Raw genomic sequence first — 11,476 nt, 5'->3', positions numbered from 1 at the left:
TAAGTCTGGAGTCCTTTTCATCATTTTAATTAGATATGAGAACCAAAGATAGGCTTTATCCTGAAGACAGATGCTCCCCAACTGTAAACTTGATGTGAAACATCTATTTCCAAAATTCAGTGATAAGATAGGCATAGGAGAGTGTCTTAGTCACTGTTCTATTGCTGCGAAGAGACACCATGACCAAGGTAATGTATACAGGAAAACATTTAATTGGAGACTTGCTTTGAGCTTCAGACCATTTGCCCAAGAATATCATAATGGGGAACATGGTGGTGGACAGGGAAGCAGGCATATCATTGAAGCAGAATATGAAAGCTCATATCTTGCCTATGAGAGAGAGAGAGAGAGAGAGAGAGAGAGAGAGAGAGAGAGAGAGAGAGAGAGAGAGAGAGGAGAGTGCTCATTTGTTATGGTACGTGTTTGTGTACATCAGTGGACAACTTAGAATTAGTTATCTCCTTCTACCATGTGATCTCAGGAGAGACATAGACATACAGAGACAGAGACCAAAAGATGGGAGAGAGGGAAAGAGAGAGAGACAGAGAGAGATGGAGAGAGAGACAGAGAGAGACTGCTTGTGGACGTTGTACATCGTGGTGCGCACTAGGCTCCGCACCACGATGTACAACGTCCACAAGCAGTGGAAACCAAAAAACCCCTCCCCCCCCCCCCCAACTCCTTCGTGGTCATGATGTTTGTGCAGGAATAGAAACCCTGACTAAAACACTGAGTATGCCAACATCTTTTGTAGATAGACGTATGTGCATCACTTCTGATTCACGTTCATCTGTGACCCTGTTGGCCTCAGAAGTTCTCTGACCCTCACATATGCTACTACAGAACACTTACGGGAGTGTAGGCCTCTGGATTCGATCAAACCCTTCTGAGTTTAGATGCTGGAACATTCTTCGGCCTATTCATAACTGACTGAGGAAGGTTTTTGAACAGCAACCCATTCATTCCTCAAATGGCCTTTACATGACTTGTTGACCAAAGTGTTATGGGCTTGTGGCTCTGCAGTTGTGTTACTAGGCATGACAATGACATTATGACATTGTTGGCAGGCATAAGGTAAAGTCATATTCAAAACAGACTGGGTTGTGCTACAAATGCGGACTGCTTGTGTGAGATTCACAGGACCGTGCCCTTAATCCCCAGAACATTAGAGAGAGAGAGAGAGAGAGAGAGAGAGAGAGAGAGAGAGAGAGAGAGAGAGAGAAGAAAAGAAAAAAGGAAATGGACCTGAGGCTTTCTATTGTTCTTCCTGCTTTTAAAATGTTGAAATGTGTACATTCAAAGCACTGAGTTGTCCTCTGCTAAGTTACAAAGAATTTTGACCAACCGCTTGATTTTTTTTATCTACTCACCCTTATCTATGTCAATAGGGATGTACTCATAATTTTGCCTTGAGCTTAAAGTGATAATTTTTTGATTCTGTTTGTAGTTGAGCCTGTGCTAAATGTCTCTAGTGTGTTTCAGATATGATTTAGCCCATAGAGGTATAATTTGTATTGGTAATGTTTGGCTTACTGCCATGCTTCTGTGTTTTATGGAGACCCCTGGCTCGTAGAGAGTCCTTAAACAATGATTTAAATATCACTTTATAGAATTTAACACCCCCCCCACCCCGTGGAACAATAATAATTTCTTACTTGAAGGTTTTTGTTTTTAATAACAATGCCCAGTGTTAGCTGAGCCCTCGAATGCCTGCTTATCTGCCCTCTCTAGAACAGGGATTTGTTTTCACTATTTGTTCAGAGTAAGAAACTGTATACATACACTCACACCTTCATATTTGCATATGTAATTTGTATACGTGTATAATACATATTATCTCAAGGAGCAGCTTCAACCTCGTCAGTTGGACTTTTAAAACATTGAGAAGTTTTAAAATATCCCCAGAGACATTTACTTTCCTGTCTATGACACTCAGAATGTGTGTGGGATAGCAGAAAGAGGGGGAGGGGTTATGTGATGAGGGCGATAGGCCTTGAACTATGCATTTGAAGGGGAAGGGGGTCATGCTTTTATTATTAATAATGAGCTATATAGGATTCCCTTTCATTCTTCTAACAACCCAGCGAAGTGTCCGTTCTTGTGGAGGTTCTGTGCAGGTGAGGCAATGGAGGCCCAGAGTTTAAGTCCTAGTGGGGAGGGGCATCACTCACCTCTTGGTCTTGATAAACTTGGCGTTGAGAAGAAGCAGCCTCAGTAGATTAGCTGTACTCTAGATGAAGCACACTAACTCTGACTGGGGACTGAAATGGAATCTCAGTTATGATAGTGTCCTTAACTGCTATGCTCTGTTCTCTTGGGAACTTTGTCAAATCTCCATTTGAAATGGTACCTTACAAGTTCTGAGAGAAAACTAATTTCTCTTGGAAATTGTAATTCTAACAAGTAATTTTCTTTAATCCTTGTGTTATGCCAATTAATAACACACACACACACACACACACACACACACACACACACACACATGAATGAGAAGGGAAGAAGGGAGACAGAGAGAGTGTCAGAATCTCATCTCACTGCGTAGCCCTGGGTGGCCTTGAACACGCAGAGATCTTCATTTCTCTGCCTCCTGAGTGCTGGGATTAAAGTTCTGTACCAGCACACCCAGCAGTAATATTTTCAAGGACAGTAAAGCCAACAGAGAGTTTCATACTCATACCCAAGGTTTTCTAGTCTTACAGTATGCTCTGTGTAGCCCATGCTAAAGGAAAGTGTAGTTACAGTGAGCTGGTGTTTTCCGGGGGGGGGGGGGGCTGTAAGTGAGGCAGCTAAGGTCCCTGATACTTATATGAACCAGTAACCATTCAGTTGGTTCCATAACAAAATGTGACTTTCTTTCTTTCTTTCTTTCTTTCTTTCTTTCTTTCTTTCTTTCTTTCTTTCTTTCTTTCTTTTTTTTTTTAACGAGGCCAAAGGTTTGTATGCTGCTTTATTGTATGCTACAGCCAGTGTATATAAAATAGTTAAACCTTGTGAAACAGAAATCCATGAAATTCAGAGAGGTAGATGTTAAGGACTGACGAGCAGAAGATAGTGTATGATGGCACGTGTTAAAGAGACGCTTTTGCACAGACTTCAAACTTAGTTCTCTTGAATACTCACTGGTTCATGAGAAGTGGTTTGAGAAACCTCAAGATAGATGACTACAAAAGGAGCAGACTTTCTGGGGTCTGAAGGGATTTGTACTTGAAGACACTCCAGTCAGCAGAGGGTCATGTTGAGCATTCTGCAGACAGAACTGTTTCAAGTCTGCAGCTGCCTGGGAAACCTGAACGCGGTTGCGCCCGACCTCCAGCCGGAGCCGCTGACCACCTTCTTCATGGCGGCGACGCTAGAAGAACCCGACATGGCGCTCGGGACAGCCGGGCTGACTCAAAATGTGACTTTCAATGGTTCTTAACCTCTTCCACCTCACTGCTCATGTTAAAGTACTGCTTGAGAGTCATTTATTTCATTGTGCACATCACATGCAGAGCACAGCGCCATTACATGTTAGATGTTAATGCACTAATTTAATAAGTACAATTAAGGCTCAGATTTGTGGAACTTTGAAATTATTGCCTCAAGTTTTTAGCATTCCTGTCTGATTCTGCCTTCCTTCCTCCCTTCCTCCTTCCTTCCTCCCTCCCTCCCTCCCTCCCTTCCTCCCTTCTTCCTTCCTTCCTTCCTCCCTTCCTTCCCTCCTTCCTTTCTTGTTCTCTTTTTAAACTTTCTTGGAACTAATAGTGAAATGAATTCAATATATCTCATTTACCCTATAAACTTTGTTCATCTGCTTTTCTTTTGCCGTGCTTTAATCTCCTTCCAAGAACATTTGAAGAATAAGCAAGCCTAAACACATTGGCACTTTTCCTGGTTTGGGAGATATAAAGAAAGGGTTAGCCAAAACGTGATTTCTGAGTGAAAAAAATTAAGTCTATATTTACATTTAAAATCCACAGAGAAAAACATTGATGTGAACCAAAGCAACCATTTTCAGGATAGGAAACAGCTAAGTTGTATGTGATTTCGGGGATCATGATTTTTGAAAAGTGCATAGCAACTGGCTATATATGTAAGTCTAATGCACAGTACATCCATAATACAAACCAGAGTGTAATCTTAACCAATAATTGAAAAAGAGTAAGTTGATGAAAACTATAATCTAGCATCAAGTACACTATTACAAAGGTCCAGTCTATCAAAATATAGATGTGCTGTTGCAGCTTCAGAACAAAGGGAACTTTCTGATTCTGCCAAACAATGGGGAGAGTTTGAAATGCATTTACAAAGCTCACTTGAGAGAGGTACTGGTGGAGAAATAGAGAAGAGCTACACATTTAATCTCCTGTTTCTCAGAAGAGAGCATTCTCTTGTTTTCACAATGTTTGAGGGGGTGGGGTGGGGTTCTGTCTCTCATTTTTTTTTGTTGTTTGTTTTTTGTTTTGTCGAGACAGGGTTTCTCTGTGTAGCCCTGGCTGTCCTGGAACTCACTTTGTAGACCAGGCTGGCCTCGAACTTAGAAATCCGCCTGTCTCTCCCTCCCAAGTGCTGGGATTAAAGGCGTGCGCCACCACTGCCCAGCTTTTTCTTTCTTTCTTTCTTTCTTTCTTTCTTTCTTTCTTTCTTTCTTTCTTTCTTTCTTTCTTTCTTTCTTTCTTTTTGAATTCTTTTAACCTGTCATTATTAATTGCTTGATCTTTTATTTGATATAAAGCATACCTAGTTTTATTGTTATTAGAACAACTCATACCACTTCATTTATATTATATTCAATGAAAACTAGAATAGGTTTTATATTTCTATATACACACATGCTTGTATGCATCTATGATATCTGTACCCATATCCCTTCCTACGTCCTCCAAGAAAACGATGCTTGGATTGCCATAGCAGTTTGTACTGCTTGATGCTCCTGATTTTACCTTTATAGATCACAATGAGGCTTTTAAGCCTGTCATAATAAGTTTCATTAGAATGTGTCTTTTTAATAAGGGGTGGGCTTTTATCTCTCTGTGTGTGTGTGTGTGTGTGTACATTATGCATGTGTGTGTGTATGTTCATGTGAAAATTGGTGTCCTCTGTTCCCTTATATATATGTATATACATATATATATATTTGTATGTGTGTATACATATATATGTATATAACTTTTAAATTTGTTTAATGAGCTGAGGTATTTAAGAAACAAAAATGAATTATAATATTTCATTTTCTAAAATGACACTAATTTGGATATAATACCTTTAATCACTTTTCCATACACAATAATAAAGTAAAATTTAAAATCATAGTAAGCTGAACACAGCTGTATTTAATCAATTTTTGTTAATCACAAATAATATTGGGGAGTTGTTCATATTCAGTGCAGAGTTAGAATAATTATTTGATTTGCATATAACTTTATTACTTTTTAATTAAGTTTTATCTTTGGCAATTTATACACATATAAAGTGCATCCTGGCCCTTCTCTCCCCCATGCTTTCTCATTGTCCCCCCCCCATTTCCACTCGACCCCCACTCCTTCTTATTGCTCCCGCTCCCAGATTTATGGTGTTTCATTTTGTTTTGTGACCCACTTATTTTAACAAGGGTATTCTGTGTTGATTAGCTTGAAAGTACTCAATGAAGCTGATCGGGGTCACTAATGCGTACAGTACTGAACACAGAGGCCCTGTCCCTCTTTCTGATTCTATTAAAACTAAAGAGCTGAACAGTGAGGTGTGGGGTCTCCGGGACTCTCCTCTATCCATGTTTGACTACTAATGAATCTGTTCTCACACAGGCCCAGTGAAAGCCCTTCCCATTGTTTTTAAGACAGGCTCTGTCACCAAACTTGGAATTTAGCCATTGTCTAGATAGCCTGTCCGGCAGACTCTAGGTTTCTATCTTCAGTCACTGGGACTGCAGATATATGTTGACTTGCTTAGCTTTTGTGTAGGTGCTAGGCATACAAACTGAGTCCCTCATGGTTGTGTAAGGACTTTACCCACTAATTCATTCCCACCAACATTCTGTCTTTCTCCCTCATAAAATATACCTTCACCAGACTTTGATTATTGAAAGGGATTTTCTTCAAATGAGTTTCTTCTGTAATAAAAACAAAATTCTGAGAGATCATATACTTTTACAGAAAGATTAATTTAATTTCCCGTTGATGGTTGAGTTTGTTCTAGTAGACACAGAATATAATTGACAGAAGCAGAAAGTTATGTGGGTAATCATCCTTGATAGTTTATATATAGCATCAGGAATAATACATGCAATGTGGTATAAACCCAGACCATACTTATTAAAGATGATAAAACAGTACATCAATTAAAAGGAAGAAAAAGTGTTAGATATTGTTCCCTGGCTTGCCTAGGGTAACCTACCTCAGCTATCTGAAGTCTATGTGAACGTTTTGCCTCACTCTCTCTATATATTATATGTCCGGTTATTATTCGCTACCACCATAATATTCATTTCTATATTTATAATTATACTACTGAGACTGTGTGATGATTTAAAAACAATTATGCCTAAACCACACACACACACACACACACACACACACACACACACACACGAACTTCTTGAACTGTGCTCAGTGGCGGGATTGCAATAGTCTCCAAGGAAACATCAGGGGAGTGAAAACCAAGTGCTGTGTGCAAGAGATACTCAGAGAAGAAGTCAGTCTCCACGGGAATGGAACGGTGTTCATGTCAAATCTGTGGCATGTGCTGAGGAAGTAAAGTGTTGTGTCTTTTAGATAAAAGACTCTTAAATAGCAGGGAGAGTTTTGCTGCCCGGGAGGTGAGAGTCAGGTGAAGTAAGGAGGGATTCCCAGATGAGGCCCTTTTCCCTTGGTCAGGAGTGCACCGTGTTTTGTGTCTGATGGTGCTGTATAAAGGAGGAAGGCATGAAGGAAAGGAACATGTCTACCATCTCTGAGAAGCAGGGTTCAGACTCACAAATGGCCTATAGAGTAAAAGGGAAAATCAAATTTCCAAACTGCATATTTCCAAACCATCCTTAGGTATTGTGATAAATATTATTTGGGAGTTTCTACCCTACCTTATACCATTTAGTTTTCAAACATAAAACACATTTTCTTTTTACATTTATAAGAAGCCTTAAAACACTAGATTCCAGATAGATATCAACCCTTAGTGCCATTTTGTCTACTTCCTTGTCAATAACACCAAGATAAGACTGGCCATGTTCCTCCTGGCTTGCTCCTACTCCAACAGGCTGGCCCTCATGGCCGTGTGCTCACAATGCACCTACCCCATGGCGACTTGACTTCTTGCTTCTGCCTCTGTTCTCCTCTGTCCTTGTGGTCCCTTGCTGAGACCCTAAGCCTGGACACTTCACTCCACTCCTTCTCTTCTACCCAGCCCAGGCTGTAGGCATCTTTATTGACCAATCAGAGATAACTTGAAGAGCAAGTTTACACATCAAAATCTGGTACACGCGAGGATCTTCTCATCTTGGAGAAGCCAGATCTTGGGGGTATAGAACTAGCATTTGAATATAGAGCAATACCACACCAATCCACTACACTTGAGTTTACAACTCTTGACATTCATGGAACCAGCATATTTTTAAGTCATGAGGATACGTAATATAAGTGATGTGTCACCATGCACATTAAGATAAATTATATCTCGCGTCTGTCATCTTATGGGTACTGCAGTTTGGCGCTGGTTACTACTTTTTCTTCTCATGAAGAAATCTTAGAATGCAAGCTCATGGTCATCAGGTTATGATAGGGAGATCCTACTGCACCAAGGAGTAAATCATTAACAAACGACGTCCTCAAATATTCCTGGGTGACAACTCTTCTCATTGTGTCATCGTCAGCACTGGGGAGGAACACGGAGTAGTTCAGGCATGCATGAGACGACACAACTGTCTCTGAATGCGATGGTCATACTGGCCAGCGGCTGGCTACATTTGCCGAGACCTCCTTCGACTTCCTTGTGAGCTCATCAATTATACCATAAAGTCCCCAAGTCACCTGCCTCTCTGAAAACTCACCACTGCCTCCTTCTTCTCTTGTTCTAACCTGCTTCTTATTTGTGCTAGTTGCTGTTCTTCTGATTTTTGTATTGATCCTCGTCTTGGCTAGCACTGCCAGGTAGGACTCAGTGCAATGATGAGAGTGTTGTCCTCTGCACTGTCCACGGGGATTGGCACATGTGGCCACTAAGCACACTGTGGCTCGTGTGGCTGAAAATTCCCGTCCTTACCTTTCAGTTGATTCAAATAGCCATGTGTTCCATGTAGTTCTAGATGTTCCTAGAAAGTATCCAGTTCAGGGCATATCCTATTTCCTTGACAAACATATGCTTGGTGAATTCTTATATCCAATTATTCTAGTTCCTAAAATGCATGAAATTCTTTTCTGCACTGAACTACAATTTTTTTTTTTCCAGCAAGGTCTCTCTATGTAATCTGGAAGTTCGTATGTGCCAGATTGGTCTCCTGAGTGCTGGAATTTCACGTGTGCACTACCACATCTGACTTTAAACTAATTTTTTCCCAAGTTCCGTACTAGATCTAGGAGTGAGGTGTGGCTGTCCCATGTGCTGATTGTGAGTTATAGATGCAGTCAGGAAGGAGATGTTCTCTTGAGACTAAATCCCTACTGTGGCTTTGGGTTACTTCTATTCTCCAACCCAGAGAGATAATTTTTTTTTTTTTTTTTGTCCTCTTCCCTTCTCCAAATAGACTTTCTGGGTTAAGAACTTCAGAGGCGCGAAATTCTGGATTTAGATGAACAGACTTGACAATTGGGACATTTCTTCTTCACAAGCTCCTGTTTGACAGTGACTATTTAGATAAGGAGAGAGAAAACAGATGCATGACCTGGCACAGGCCACTCCAAGATGGTGCTCTTTGGTCTTAAATTGTGCATGTGAAAACACTGGGGTCGTGAACTCAATTTTCTTTTAACATGTTGAGTTTGGGTTCTTTCTGGAGAGATGTGGCTTAGATACCGGTATTTATAGAGAAAGATTCACACTGGAGGTGCACATGTGTATGTGTGCATGCGTGTCTGTGTGTGTGTTGTATATGTGTGTATGGTACGTATACGTGTGTGGTGTGTATGTATGTGTGTGTGCATAGTGGGGATCCATAGTCACACACTAATTTAATAACAGGAATGGATATAATGGACCCTAACAATAACACTGTGACAGAGACAGGCCAAAACCAAGATGTTGCAGTCATGAAAAATTAAGGGAGAACCTAGCTCAAATTAAAGGACAGCCAGCAGTGTCATGGGGCACAGAAGGTCAAGAAGCAGGAAGGCCATAAAGTGCACATTACATGGTGTTCATATTATGAAAACTAGAGGCTCTGCGGAGGGCAGTTTCAGTGGTAACAGGTGACAACCTTTCCTGGGTGCAGGGCGAATGAGGAAAAAAAAGACCACAGCTTAGAGCATATCTGACTGTGAAGGCTGGGATGGCTCTGACTGTGAAGGGTAGAGAACTGGGATGGCCAGAGCTGGAGAAGGGCTCACGGATGTGTGTAGAACTTTGTAGAAGGTTGGCTAGAGTTGAATGGACGAGATGGTTTCGAGGAAGGGGCTGATAGACCAAGGTTGAAGATGCAGAAGTGAGTAGATGAGTAAGGGGTCAACCACCAAGAAGGAACGTCAGACTCCAGATGTCAGATTGGCTAGCAAGGTCCCAGGTTTAGGCAGAGGAGGCGTCATCATACAGTTTAAGGTTGAAAGGTGGCAGCTGTCCACAGGTTCAGTAGATAGCAGTTGAGAAGGGTGCTGTGGGTGTTGGCCTTTATTCAAAGCAGCTCTGCACCTGACTTTCATATATGAGTGAATATAAACATCCTTGTGAAGGGATTTCCCATTCGAGTCATCTGAGCATCTGGTTAGTGGATGCCTAAAGCAACCTGTCCAGTGTTGCTCTGAAAGGTCTTGGCTGCAGGTTGAAGGCTCTGCAATAGAAAGGAAGTTTACTTTGGACGTCCTTTTTTAACTAAGGCAGAAAGACAGCACAGCGATTGTTTTGATTTTTTTTTTTCAGTTTCTATCACAGGTGCACAGCTCTAATATCAGACAAACCTTGTGAAAACATGACCTTTGGGTGTCTAAAGTACCTAGCCTATAGCAGTGAGTGACGCTTGCGATTGGCCCAGAACCGCGATCATCGGCCAAGCCTTCTGCAGTTAGCAACATCTGCTTGTGTGGCACTTGCTGTGTGTGTGTGATGCTTGCCTGGCCATCCTGTGCAGCTGAAAGATGACCTTCACAGGTGCTTGAAAAGACGCACTTGCCTCAGGCAAGCTCTGTGTGATAGGATGTGTGTGGTAGCAATGTCTGAAGGAATCTTGTTATGCAAAATGAAAATGTAACTAAACACTGGAATTGTTAATGATTTCTTAAAGTCACATGCCCCTTCATTAAGCAACAATAGGATGTGTAATATCCATATCTAGTTTTAAGGATACACATTGCACTGCGTGAATATTTCTCTAATATGGAGCCAAGCAGCTGTTTCTCCAGATGCCACATGAGGCTCTGAAGGGAATTGTTGCTAAATCCTAAGCCATAGTTAGCTAGATAGGGAAGGAAATACTATGACACAATGTATCAGATCTAATCAGTAAGTCTCAGTGAGCTAAAATTTAAACACCCAGCATGGAATTAATGTGGGAACTTGGATTCCATTCTAAACAAGGGAAACATAATTGCTGTGCTTCTGAGCTGGCCACATTGTGGTTTTTATTATTTAAAACCTATTAAAGACACATCACACACACAGAAAAAAAAAAGCCCTCTTTGTTTTTGCTATAATCAGTTGTCATTGTGGCAGCCAATTGTTCAGAGCCAAAGTACAGTATTGTCATTAATGAGAAAGAGTGGACACCCATGATATGTACTCTTAGCTAACTCCAATGTGCCTGGGCCAGCACGTATTCAATGAGAAGCATCCTGCCTGAATGAAGGGCCATGCAAGTTGTAGATAGTTCTATGCAGGGACCTTCTGTGCTGAAATTGGAACCTGCTCACCAGTATCAGAGCAGCTTGCCTTTCTGCCCTACAGCAGCAAAGGGATGGGTCGGAGAAATTGGTAGGATTCCATTGGCTTGGAATGATAGACTTGGAAATCAGGCTAAAAATAGAATTTAAAAAATGCATACACATGCAAAAAAAGCTTGGCAATTTGCCTTAATGGTTTATTGATGAGGATAGAGAGGTGGCTCATTTGGCAAAGTGCTGGCTGCTCCAATTACGAGAACATGGCTTCAGGTGACCAGCACCTAAAAACGCAGTCTGTACCTCTATTCTCCGCTCTGGGGAGGCAGTGAAGGAGGATTCCTGGGGCGTGATGGCCAGTCAATCTAGCCAAACTAGTGAGTCCCAGATTCAATGAGAGACCATCATTTGAAGAGTAAGGTAGGAAGCAAATCGGAAAGATACACACACACACACACACACACACACACACACACACACACACA

At 41.3% G+C, this 11,476-nt stretch overlaps 1 pseudogene; it reads right to left on the bottom strand.

The window, feature by feature from the left end:
- Nucleotides 1-3,148: 3,148 nt before the first annotated feature.
- On the bottom strand, nucleotides 3,149-3,366 carry LOC110337968 (annotated as a pseudogene).
- Between the last annotated feature and the right edge of the window lie 8,110 nt (nucleotides 3,367-11,476).

This window comes from Mus pahari, chromosome 21 (genome assembly GCF_900095145.1).
Source record: "Mus pahari chromosome 21, PAHARI_EIJ_v1.1, whole genome shotgun sequence".
Taxonomy (NCBI): Eukaryota; Metazoa; Chordata; class Mammalia; order Rodentia; family Muridae; genus Mus; species Mus pahari.
This window is presented reverse-complemented; position numbering and strand designations above follow the sequence as displayed.